Source organism: Notechis scutatus, chromosome 3 (genome assembly GCF_049901735.1).
Source record: "Notechis scutatus isolate UNSWTSFEM ecotype Mainland chromosome 3, rNotScu1.2, whole genome shotgun sequence".
NCBI classification, from domain to species: domain Eukaryota; kingdom Metazoa; phylum Chordata; class Lepidosauria; order Squamata; family Elapidae; genus Notechis; species Notechis scutatus.
Window position 1 is genome coordinate 113,906,602 of NC_142011.1, and position 12,952 is coordinate 113,919,553.

Consider the following 12,952-nt stretch of genomic DNA (forward strand, 5'->3'; position numbering starts at 1 on the left):
CCAGCGGCTGGGTTATCATGACATTGTGTCATGATGAGAGCCCTCAACGGTCTGGTAGGCACATATAATAAACCCCGATATCGAAGCAGATCGTCTTCAAAAGACCATGGAGAAGTTGGGCCAATGTCCTCCCGTCTCTGCTGCGTCCACGCATCCAAACGTTGCGCCTCTCGTAGTTGGGCCCGTAAATCTACCGGTTCCTGCAGTACGGCTAGAGATTCCGGTGGTAACACTGTCCGTAAAGGAAGAGGATCTTCGGCACAAGTATACTCCGGTTTCCGAGATAATGCATCCGCCCTCCGGTTCTGACCACTTGGAACGTAAGTAACCGAGAAATTAAATCTGGCAAAAATAACGACCAACGAATCTGCCTTTGATTCAATTTCCTAGCCGTGGTCAAATGTTCCAGGTTCCTATGATCTGTCCGAACCTCCACCTTGTGTCGAGCTCCCTCCAAATGATGTCTCCAAGTCTCAAAAGCAACCTTAATAGCTAACAACTCTTTTTCCCAAATGGTATAGTTGCGTTCCGAGCTGTAAGCTTCCTAGAATAATAAGCGCAAGGAAACAAAAGAGCGCCATCCTCCGAAGCTTGTAACAGCACTGCTCGATAGCGACATTAGAAGCATCTGTCTCGACCACAAATGGGCGATCCGGATCAGGATGCTTCAATATGGGTTCAGTTATAAATGCTTTTTCAAAGTGTCAAAAGCCTGTTGTTGTGAGGCCCCCACACAAATGGAACCTTCTTACAAAGAAGCTGGGTTATGGGATCCATTATCTTCGCAAAACCTGGAATGAAAGTCCGATAATAGTTGGCAAATCCTAAAAGTCGTTGCACATCTTTAACCCGACGAGGAGCTTCCCAACTACACAACGCCTCAACCTTTTTGGGGTCCATAGCAATGCCCACAGGAGAAATAATGTGTCCCAAGAATTCGATAGACGACTGAAAAAGAAACATTTTTCTAATTTAGCATAAAGTTTATGTTCCCGAAGACGCTGAAGCACTTGACGCACCTGCTGAAGATGTTGCTCTTTAGATTTTGAATAAATCAAAATGTCGTCCAAATATATGACAACAAACTTATCCAACATGTCTCGAAAGATATCGTTCATTAAATGTTGAAATACAGCAGGAGCGTTGGTCAAACCAAATGGCATAACGGTGTACTCGAAATGACCATAACGAGTGCCAAAAGCCGTCTTCCACTCGTCTCCCTTACGCATCCGAACCAAATTGTAAGCTCCACGTAAGTCAAGTTTCATGAAAATTGTAGCTTCCCGTAACCGCTCCAACAATTCGGAGATGAGTGGTAAAGGATAGCTATTTCTCACAGTGATAGCATTTAAGCGTCTATAGTCACAACAAAGACGAAGTTCTCCGACTTCTTCTTGACAAAGAGAACGGGTGCTGAAAGAGGGGATGACGAAGGTCGAATAAATCCCGAGCTAGATTTTTATTCAAAAATTCTCGAAGTGCAACTAGTTCAGGCTCAGACAAAGAATACAACCTCCCCTTTGGTAATGGAGCGTCCGGTATCAAATCCACGGGACAGTCGTAAACACGATGTGGTGGTAATTGATCTGCCTCCTGTTCACTGAAAACATCGGGAAATCCGACAGCTCTGAAGGAATCGAGGCAGCAGAAGCGACAATATGTTGGCTCTCTGCAGACATGTCTCAGGTGGTCCACACATTGCAGGCTTGGAAAAGAAACAGCGTTCTGCGCCCAAGCCACCAACGGATCGTGTAGACGCAGCCAGGATACTCCGAGCACCAAAGGAAGATGGAGGTTCGAAGTGATATAAAAACTTATCGCCTCCTCGTGATCCCCAATACGCATACGCAGTGGTTGGGTGGCAAAGCGAATAGGTCCCGACTTGAGTTCGCGCCATCTACGGTTTCCACCTGCATGGGGGATTCACAGGCACTAAAGGAACTTTGAAATGTTTTACAAAATCATAATCCATAAAGCTAGTCGTAGCCCCTGAATCCACCAGTGCCACGGCAGGGATTCCCTCCTTCCGAGATTGCAAGAATATGCGAGTGTCCAAAAGTAAATGTCGAGGAGGGCCAGAATTAACTTCAGCAATTTGAGATGAAAGTGAATACTGTGCCCGACCTAGGGTTTTCCCTGAGGTCGGGCCTACCCCGTTTCCCGACGGACCAGCAATGGGTTTTGATACAGGTCCACGAGTCCCCTTCCGAGTGCAGGAATTTGCAAAATGTCCCGAACCCCCGCAATAAAGGCACAAACCTTCCTGAAGTCTTCTCGATCGTTCCTGAACTGTTAAACGAGGGCGGAGTGCGCCTATCTCTGCTGGAATTCTGGATTGGAAAACCCTCATAGACGGGGTGCGTGAACGAGGAAACACAGGTGGCTCTGCAACAGTCCGTTTACACCCACGATGTTGTAGGCGAGCTTCAATATGTAAGCATTGAGTAATCAATGTGTCCAAAGTTGAAGCACGCTCTGCATGAATTAGTTCATCCTTGATAATGTCGGACAAACCCTCTTGGAATGCTGCCATGTGAGCTGGTTCATTCCAGGTGGAGTCCATACACAACAAGCGAAATTCTGCAACGTATTCTTGCAATGAGTGTTTACCTTGAATAATATCCCTCAATTTTCTGTCCACAGTTTGAGATTTAATTGGATTCTCAAACATAACGTTCATCTGTTGAATAAACCCCTGAAATCGTCCAGTAATGGACTATCTTGTACTAATAAGGAGTAGCCCATTTGGCAGCCTGCCCGGTTAACAAACTAATAATAAAGCCAATTTTAACTCGATCGGTTGGAAAATCCTCCGGCCTCACAGAAAAATACAATTGGCACTGACCCAAAAATGTTGAAAACATGTCCGTTTGCCCAGAAAATTTATCTGGCATAGCTATCGGAATTTTTCTCACAGGGGGTGCAGGGGGAACTCCAGCTGCAGCTGAAACAGTTTGAGAATTGGCAACGAACGATAATAATTGTGTTACCTGATTTTGAAGGGATACGTTGCTCTGAAGTAATTGATTTATTTGCATCTGTTGCTGATCCACCAATTGTTGCATTTGAGTTGAATCCATCGTTGCAAAGATGGTCTGTTGGTCCGGAACAAAAATGTTATGTCCCACCTTCTAAAATAAACAGTTAAGGCTGAAAGCAGCAGTCCTTGTAAAGAAAGGCAGCAAACAGGAAAATGTTATGTCCCACCTTTTAAAGTAAACAGATAAGGCTGAAAGCAACAGTCCTTGTAAAGAAAGGCAGCAAACAGGAATTTTCACAGATAGCTCCAATAAGTAAAAGTTCCAACGAACTAAATCCAAGACTCAACAAGATTCTTCAGATCAAAATCCTTCACAAAATAATTCCAATAAGTAGAAGTTCCAACGAATTAAATCCAAATCCCAACAAGATATTTCAGATCAAAATCCTCCAAACTGTGCTCTTCAGTTCTCCTTGCAAATAGACACTTTGTTCGGACAAAGTGCAAAGTCATATCTCTCCCTTTATAGAGTAACTAATTAGTCTAATTGCTGGTCTGCTCTCCTACTGTATCCTCGTTGGTTCCTCCTTGTCAGGAGACGTCTTGTCCTGACATCTACCCAGCAATCATCCAAATTATCATCTTCTTCACCTGAAGATATCATTGGTTCCTCATTATCACCCGTTCCCGGCTGACCACCTAATTGAAGGGTGGAGGAGTTTGAAGGTTCAAGCCGATCTTGCAAATCAAATGCATTCATCTCCTCCTCATCGTTAGAACTTGCTGATTCATATAAGTCCTCCTCGCTGGAGCTGTCATTCAAAAAACCTGTAGCAGATGCCGGAATCACAACATTAAATTATGCCTAATTACATTCTTATTTTATCTATTACTTATGGTTAATAACTATCTATCTTTAATCTATCTCCATTCTATCCAGTTATACCATTGTTCCCACACCTTACAAAATATTGATGTCTCTTTATCTTTTAAGCTCAATGTTAATTTGTCCATTTCTGCGCAGTTCACAATTTTTTTGTATACCAAGGTTCTCTGAGGGTATGCATGTCTGTTTCCAACATTGAGCAAAGGCAATCCTGGCGGCAGTTAATATGTGTAATAGTAAATATTTTGTACTCTTTACATATTTTTTGAAGATCCCCAATAGGAAGAGTTCTGGTTCTAGATCTAATTGTTTGTTAGTAAATTCCTGTAGCCAATATTCTCTAGCCTCTGGACAAGACCACCACATATGGTAGAATGTTCCCTCTTTTTTTTTTACATTTCCAACATGCGAGACTCATTTTAGGGTACATTTTCACTAATCTGGAAAGGGGTAAGTGGCACCTATAGAACATCTTATATGCATTTTCTTAATATGCTGCTAATTTTGTTATTTTGTGATTTCTGTTCCATATGCTCTCCCAATCTGATAGTTTTATACTATGTCCAATATTTTGACCCCATGCGATCATGCATCCTTTCACTACTTCTTCTAATTCTACTTCCAGAAGATATTTGTAAATTTTAGAGATTTTTTTTTATCTGGTCCTAATAGAATTTCGTCTAATTGTTGTGGTTTCAGGTATATTCCATGATCCTTTATGTTCTGTCTCACTTTTCTTCTTTCCCAAAAGATGAAAGAATACAAACTCACACAAACACAGGCAGGCAAGCTGGCTCGGACTTCACAGAGTTAATTCTTTGGAACTGATAATAACCTTGGCATTCCAACATGCTCTGCCTGCCAAGTCCGAACTGATAATAAATAAAAATCTACTCACAGAAAATTACAAGGCAGTCCACAAAAATCATTCACGAAGAAAATCAAGTAAGATTAATCTTTGTACCATACAAAGTTCCAGCCGAAAACACACCCACTTTTATCCCCCGTGGGGTGTGGCTCAATGACTCAGCTCACTCTCTGACCCTCCCATGCCTCCTACGTTGCTGCTCACGTTTCTCCCTACAACGCTGCTTAGGATCAAGCCAGCACTCTTCCTCTTTACTCCCTGTCAGGGGCTGCTCCGATATGCCTTCCTCCTGATTAATCTCAGGCTGTTCCTCTCGGTTGTCTGATGAAACCTGAGGCATTATCAGGGAGGAAGGCATTGCCAGAGAGAAAGGTCCTGGGGAGGAAGGCATTCCCAGTTCCTCCTCCTCATCTTCCAGGTCTTCTTCCTCTGACAGCATAGGCTCAGGAATCAGGGCCACAACACCTTTATATCTTTTTTGTATCGGTTTTGTAATTGGAGATAAGCCCACCAGTCAACTCGTAGCCCTTGTTCTTGGAGGTCTTGCATTGTTTTTAAATTTTCATGAATATCTAATAGGTCTTTATATTTTAACATTTTGTTCAAGTCTAAATTATTTGGGTGGATCATTGTTTCCATTGTGGGTAGCCAAATTGGGATTTTTTTTAATATTTTTTTTTTATTTTTTAAGACAAACATATACAAACAACATAAAAACATAAAACCATCTTCCAGTTATATACATACAGTGTGTCAGTTGGTTACAAATCTTTTGTGCTATCCTTTCATAGTCATTACTCACAGGTTGTATAAGTTCTCACATTGTCAATCTAACATATACTTATACATTTATCAGTTATTAATCATTCATTTGACTAAACTATTGTTCCATCATTTTATACAAGATATTCTAAGTTTTAATATAAATTTATATTATGCATTCATCCAATGGTTATATTTTTGTATTGAATTCTATATCAATCTATTAGTCTTCTATCATGAAATTTCCTAATCTATTTCATTGCCATGCCTTTTTATATAACCACTGATAAAATAAATCCCATATCATATAAACTTGTTTATCTTCTTGTTCTCTAATTTCAAATGTCAATTTACTCATTTCAGAACAGTTTTCTTAATAACTTCCTCCTGCATAGGTATTTTTTCATTTTTCCAATTCTTAGCAAATACAATTCTAGCCGCTGTTAAAACATTTACAATCAAATATTTCAATTCTTTATTGTATATCTCCAGTATAATTCCCAATAAAATATCTCTGGTTTAAAGTCTATGTGTTGTTTTATCATTTTTTCCAACCATGTGTGGATTTTAGTCCAATATCTTTTTGCATCCAGACACGTCCATCACATATGGTAATATGAACCAGGTGACATTTCCAACTTATCTGATTTGTTCGTAAACATTCTCGCAATTCTCGTCGGGGGTAGATGCCACCTATAAAACACAAATTTTCTTTATAAGCAGTTGACATTGTCATTTTATAGTTTTGAGACCACAATTTTTGCCATTTCTCTAAATCACTCCCATATCCAAATTTCCACCCCCAAGCAATCATTCTTTCTTTAACTTGTTCTTCCTCTAATTTAAATTCCAGTAAATGTCCATAGAGTTTTTTAATTACCTTTTCATCAGTACCTATCAAGATTTTATCTAAATCAGTCAACTTATCATAGAAACATTCTGTTTTAAGATCTCTATCGAATCTAGATTGTATTTGTACATAATGAAAACCAATTCATCTTTATACCTTGTTCTTCCAATGCTTGTATAGATTTAAGTTCACACTTTTCATTCAATATCTCACCATATCTGTTTGTTCCTTTTTATATGTTATTGGATAAGAAAAAGCTTCGATAGTAGATAACCATAATGGAATTTTTAAATAATATTACTTTTTTATTTTCTCCCAGTTTAAAAACAATGCCTCTCGAATATGTCTTTAAAATACCCCTGTGTTTTAGTTCCCTTATACTAGAGGAAGGCATGCCATCCCAACAGCAAGTCATGTCCTTCTAAAGTCAATAATCTACTGTTCCTTAATGTTATCCATTCCTTTACCCACATCAAGTTTGTCACCTGATAGTATAATTTCCAATTGGGCAAAGCGAATCCTCCTCTTATTCTTGCATCTTGTAGCAATTTAAGTTTTATTCTCACTTTCTTTCCCTGCCAAATGTATTTTAACACTATTTTATTTAGATCTTCAAAAAACTCTTTCCCTAATCTGATTGGAATTGTCTGGAATAAGTATAAAATTCTAGGCAATACATTCATCTTAATTGTATATATTCTCCCAATCAATGATAATTGTAAATTTTCCCATTTTATCAAATCTGTCACAATATGTTGTTTGAGTTTAAGATAGTTATCCTCCTTCAATGTGCTACATCTTGATGTAATGTATATCCCTAAATACTTAACTTTGTTTGTGACCTGGATTTCCAAGACTTCCTCCAACTCTTTCTTTCGTCTTGCTGATATGTTCTTTGTTAATATCTTTGTTTTATCTTTATTTATTTTCAAACCTGCTACTTTTCCATACTCTTCTTTTCTATTAATTTAGGTGCTGTTTCCAGTGGATCCTCATCTGCAAAGGCTTGCAATTTATACTCTTTCTTTTTAATTTTCATTCCTTTTATTTCTTTTTCTTCTCTAATGTTCCTATTCAACACTTCCAATGTTAATACAAACAGCAGAGGCAACAGTGGACAATCTTGTCTGGTCCCTTTTTTTATATCTATAGAATCTGTTAACTCTCCATTTATCATAACCTTTGCAGTTTGCTTATAATATATTGTTTCTATAACTTGAATAAATTTTTTACCAAAGCCCTTTTGTAACAATTGCAGTAAGATGAATCGCCAACTCACATTGTCAAATGCTTTTTGTGCATCTAAAAACATCAAGTCCATTTGCTTTTCAGGATGTGCCTCATAGTATTCCAAAGTGTCCAGAATTATTCTCACATTGTTTTTTATTTGTCTTTTTGGCAGAAATCCATTTTGATCAGAACGTATAAAGTTATTTTCAGTCTTTCTGCCAAAATTGAAGCAAAGATTTTATAGTCTGAATTTAGTAGGGATATAGGTCTATAATTTTTAACTTGCTGTGGGTCTATGTCTTCCTTCAGTACAAGGGTAATGTATGCTTCTGACCATGTTTTGGGTATTCTCTTCTTTGACATAACTTCATTCATAACTTCTAGTAATTGAAGATTCAGCGTTTCCTGAAATGTCTTATAAAATTCTGCTGGCAATCCATCCAGACCTGGTGCTTTTCCAATGTTTTGTTTTTTTTAAAGCTTCTGTTAATTCCATCATCATTATGTTCCCTTCTAACATTGTTTCAATGTCTTTGGGTATCTGGAGTAAATTCACTTCCTGTAGATATTGCTTAATTCTTTCTTCCTGAACATTCTCTTGATGATACAATTTTACATAATAATCTTGTATGATTTTTTTCTTTTCTGCATTTCCATAGCAGACATCTGTTCATCTGTTAGTTTGCTTATCCTTCTTGATTCCTTTCTCAATTTATAAGCTAACCATCTGCCTGGTTTGTTTGCATCTTCAAAATAGTTCTGTTTAGCATTTTTATTTTTTTGTGCTAATTCCACTTTTTCCATTAATCCCATTTTATGTTTAGTTATGTCCATTTTAATTTTAATGTCTTTTTTTGTGGAAATTTCTGTAACTCTTTTCCCAGTCTCTTATACTCATCTTCCAGTGTTTTAAAAGTTTTTTTCTGTTTTATATTTCTTTTTCTTGTGTATTCTATTACCAAACTTCTTCAGTAGGCCTTCATCATGTCCCAGAGATTCTGTAATGATGTATCCTCTTTTTAATTTTCTTTAAAAAAGAAAGCCAGTTCTCTCTCAATTTTCTGTTTAAAGTCTTTTTCCTTTAATATCTGATTATTTAAAGTCCATCTAGATCTCCTCTTTTGTCCTTTCCACGTAACTGTTATTGGGTTATGATCTGCCCAAGTACTTGTTTCTATTTCAATTTCTTGTATGTTGAAAACAATTCTGCTGACATCCATATCATATCTATTCTAGACCATGATGCATCTCTATTTGAATAAAAAGTATATTGTTTATTTTCCACATTTCTCTCTTTTAATGCATCTTTTCAGTTTATTTCTATCATTCGAAAGAAAGATTTTGGCAATGTCTTTCTAATTTTCTTTGTTGTTTTCTGTGTTTTGACAATTTCTTTGTCTTTGTACTTTAACGTTTTGTCCCTTGCCACCTGCAGTATCTGTGTTTTAATAGTTTTCTTAGTAAATCTAATATGAAATTCTCTTGGCAATTTATTTCTCATTGCATATCTTGTATAGACACAGAATACTTCATCCATTCCATCCATCATCTTCTCTTTAGTTATCTCTAATGCTTCTGCCAGGATTTCTGTCATTATTTCAGCAAGGTTTTCACCCTTTTCTTCTTCTATATTTTGGAATCTCAGATAAAATTCTGATCTGTCGATTTCCCATCCCAATGATCCGCTCCTGTCTCTCTCAACTTCACTCAATCGATGTCAGCCTTCAAGATCTTCCTCCTTTCCTTTGCTTCTTTTTGGCTGCCATGAGTAATGGGGGGTGGTGGAAGGGGAATTGTATGGGATGTAAGCTGCAAATGTTGCTAACTAATATTAGCTGGGGAGGGTTTCTCATTCCTGCTTAGCTTTCTCTTCTCTGTGCACCTGCAACCCTTTATCTGAACAAGAGTCTAAGTATTTCTTTCCTAGATTTTGAACGGAGCACCAGTTGACATTATTCTGAATCTCACTCTACCAGCCCACCCGGAGAGATAACACAATTTCTTCCGAGGGGGTCTGAACATCATGTCAACTCCAGCCAGACGCCTCATAGATGAAGCCCTCGGAGAGCCTCACGCTGAACAAAGGTATGAGGGAGAGGAGTGGGAGGCAGCCCCAGCCAGAAGAAGCCGAGCAGCCATCCACATAAATCATAGAACAACAGCAAGTAACAACCCCGGGGCCCTCAGGGGAAGGAGTAATTGCCAGAAGACGTAGAACTCCAAAGTTGCCTTCGTTGGAAGTAAAATATGGGGGGGATCCCAAAAAGTTGGGATTTTTCCTAGCACAAGTTTGGAGCTATATGGAGGAATACGCAGGGGATTTTTCCTCAGAAGCAGCCAAGGTTAGATGTGTTACCAGGGCTCTGGAGGAAACAGCTGCAAAGTGGATGGTGACTTTGCATAATGATAATGCTCCCCAGCTGTTGAATTATAACCTGTTCATGACTGCGTTGAGGGCAAGGTTTGAGGACCCACTGGTGGAACGTAAGGCCAGGATTAAGATGAAGACCATAAATCAGGGGTGGAGATCAGTGGCCGACTACACCCAGGAATTTAGAGAGCTGGCGTGTTATATTCGAGGCTGGTCCCAAGAAGCCCTGATAGAAGCGTTCAAAGATGGTTTAAATGAAGATGTATACCAGAGCTGCATTGCCAGAAGAGACCCCAATGATCTGCAAATGTGGTACGTGCTGGCAGCAGAGGTGGAAATTGATTTAACCCGAAACAGATGCTGGGGAGGCTCTGGTTGGAGCAAGCCCTCCCCCGCACGTCTTCAAGAAGCCTTCAAACCCCAAACGGGAGGGGTGGTGGCGAGACTCAAGACTACTGTCTGCTTCCGATGTGGGAAGGAAGATCACCGGGCTGCAGACTGCTGGGCCAAGTTGGAACCAAAGGGGGTGCCAAGAGGAGAAAAGAAAACCTCAGCGAAGGATCACGAAACAGTGCTTAAGACGAGGGAGGTTGTAGACGCCACCCATCCGAAGGGAGATGGGCTGGGAACTCTGACCTCCTCTGAAGAGAATGACGTCGATTCGAAAGACGACTCATTAGTAAGTCCAAACAAGGGCCCTATGACCATTCCAGTGCAGTTAACAGTGCCCGTGTCGGGGACCAAGGGGGAAATGCCGGCCTTGCTAGACTCGGTGCACAAGATGTGTGATCAGCCCGGAAGTAGTATAGAAGATGGGCTTAAAACTAAAACCTTTAAAAACGTCCATAGCTTTTTGCCAATTGGATGGATCAGTCGTGGGGGGCGGTCCTGCACATTTCATAACGGAACCCATAAAAATTACAATGGGGAAGCATAGTGAGACTTTGTGTTTTATTGTGGCTCCTGGGATGGAACAGCCACTAATACTGAGATTCCCCTGGCTCCGGAAATGGAACCCCCACATCAATTGGAGAAGAGGGTCATTACGTATACATACCAACCCGTGCCTGGAAGGGGAGGAGTGATCTCAACCAAAACTCCAGAATCCTATTGACCTAGCTTCCATGGGCACCGAGGAACAGAGGGGGGAGGAGAAAATTCCGAAGGAATATTGGGACTTAAAGGAAGTATTCAGTGAAAATGCCTCGGATGAACTTCCCCCTCATCGTTCAACAGATTGTAGTATTGAATTTTTACCTGGGGTGAAACTCCCGAAACCTAAGCTGTATTAGATGATACCGCGGGAATTAGAAGAGCTGCGGTTGTTTATCGATAAAAATTTGTATGTATGTATGTATGTATGTATGTATGTATGTATGTATGTATGTATGTATGTATGTTGTGGCCCCAGTTCCCAAGCCTATGCTGTCAGAGGAAGAGGACCTGGAAGATGAGGGGGAGGAACTGGGAATGCCTTCCTCCCCAGGACCTCCCTGGTAATGCTCAGGTTCCATCAGACAACCAAGAGGAACAACCTGAGATGAATCAGGAGGAAGGCATGTCGGAGCAGCCCCTGAAAGGGAGTGAAGAGGAGGAGTATTGGCTCGACCCCAAGCAGCGTCATAGGGAGAAACGTGAGCAGCAATGTAGGAGGCGTGGGAGGGTCAGAAAGTGAGCTGAGTCACTGAGCCACACCCCACAGGGGATAAAAGTGGGTGTGCTTTCTCCTTAAACTTTGTACGGGACAAAGTTTACCTTACTTCAGATTTTCTTTGTGAATGATTGTTTTGTGGACTAGTGGAATGCCAAAAATATTATCAGTTCCAAAGAATTAGCTCTGTGAAGTCCGAGCCAGCTTGCCTGTCTGTGTTTGTGTGTGTGTATAATCCCTCACCTTTTGGGGGAAAGGGAAGGGGAGACAGAACATTTATATATATTGCTTTATATTTTTTTTCAATATACACTTTTTGAATTTAATACTTAGAAATTATTCAGCTTTCTTCTTCTTTCTTCCTTCTTCTTTTCTTTCTTCTGCACATCGTCACATTACTTTCCTCATTTCCTGTTTCCTCAGTTGTCTTTAACTACTTAGTCACTTTCACTCTCAAATTGCACAGTCACAGCTTTCTATCAAAATGGTTCCACTCTCCGTTCAACTACAGTTCTCCATTAAAGTTCCAATTGTTCTCTCTAATGTCTCTTTTCTGCTCTACTAGTAATCAATCCAAATCGTAGAAATTTTAAGTTTTTATTCACAGAGTCTCAATCTTTTCTTCTGCAGTGCTCTCTCTCAGCTGTCAAACTGTTCTGTTTCCTCCTCTCCCTTTCGCTCCGCTATCCCCCGCCAATTAGCTGCTGTATTCACCCTCTCTGGAGACTCCCTCTGTCAAAGTCTTTCACAGGGCTCTCTTCTCTCACCTCTCAAAAACTGTCCCAGTCTGCCGTTCTTCTTCTGATGTCTTGCGTTGATCCACTTTCCTGCTTCCCGATCGCAGCTGGCTGTCACAGCTTTGGACCCACCATAGATGCCGGGTTTCTTTCACACTGGATTCAAAGGGCTTCCCATCGTCGCAGTGGGAGGTTGCTTTCCTCCACTCTGCTCCTAGGCTTTCCCTTCTAATTCATGTGTCTCTCCAAGCTTCATGATGCCTCTGAGAGCTTCCAAGCATGAAAATTCGGATACAGGATTGCAGAGATCGCTCTCCTGCTCCACTCCACTCCACCATGACCTCACCACCGGAAGCCAAATCCTCCTCTCATTCTAGCATCTTGCAATAGTTTTAGTTTTATTCTCGCCTTCTTTCCCTGCCTACTTCAACACTATTTTATTCAAATCTTCAAAATAATCTTTCCCTAACCTAATAGGAATTGTCTGGAACAAGCATAAAATTTTAGGTAATATATTCATCTAAATTGTTGATATTCTCCCTATTAATGATAGTTGTAAATTTTCCCATTTTGCCAAGTCTGTCACGATCTGTTGTTTGAGTTTATAATAATTGTTC

General features: G+C 40.0%; 1 long non-coding RNA gene across 1 annotated transcript; it reads right to left on the reverse strand.

The window, feature by feature from the left end:
- Positions 1–5,393: 5,393 nt before the first annotated feature.
- Positions 5,394–12,659, reverse strand: LOC148131356 (uncharacterized). Its single transcript, XR_015748742.1, has 2 exons — positions 12,366–12,659; positions 5,394–6,189 (listed from the first exon to the last, which is right to left on the reverse strand). It is a non-coding gene; the product is annotated as an uncharacterized LOC148131356 (long non-coding RNA).
- Positions 12,660–12,952: the final 293 nt, after the last annotated feature.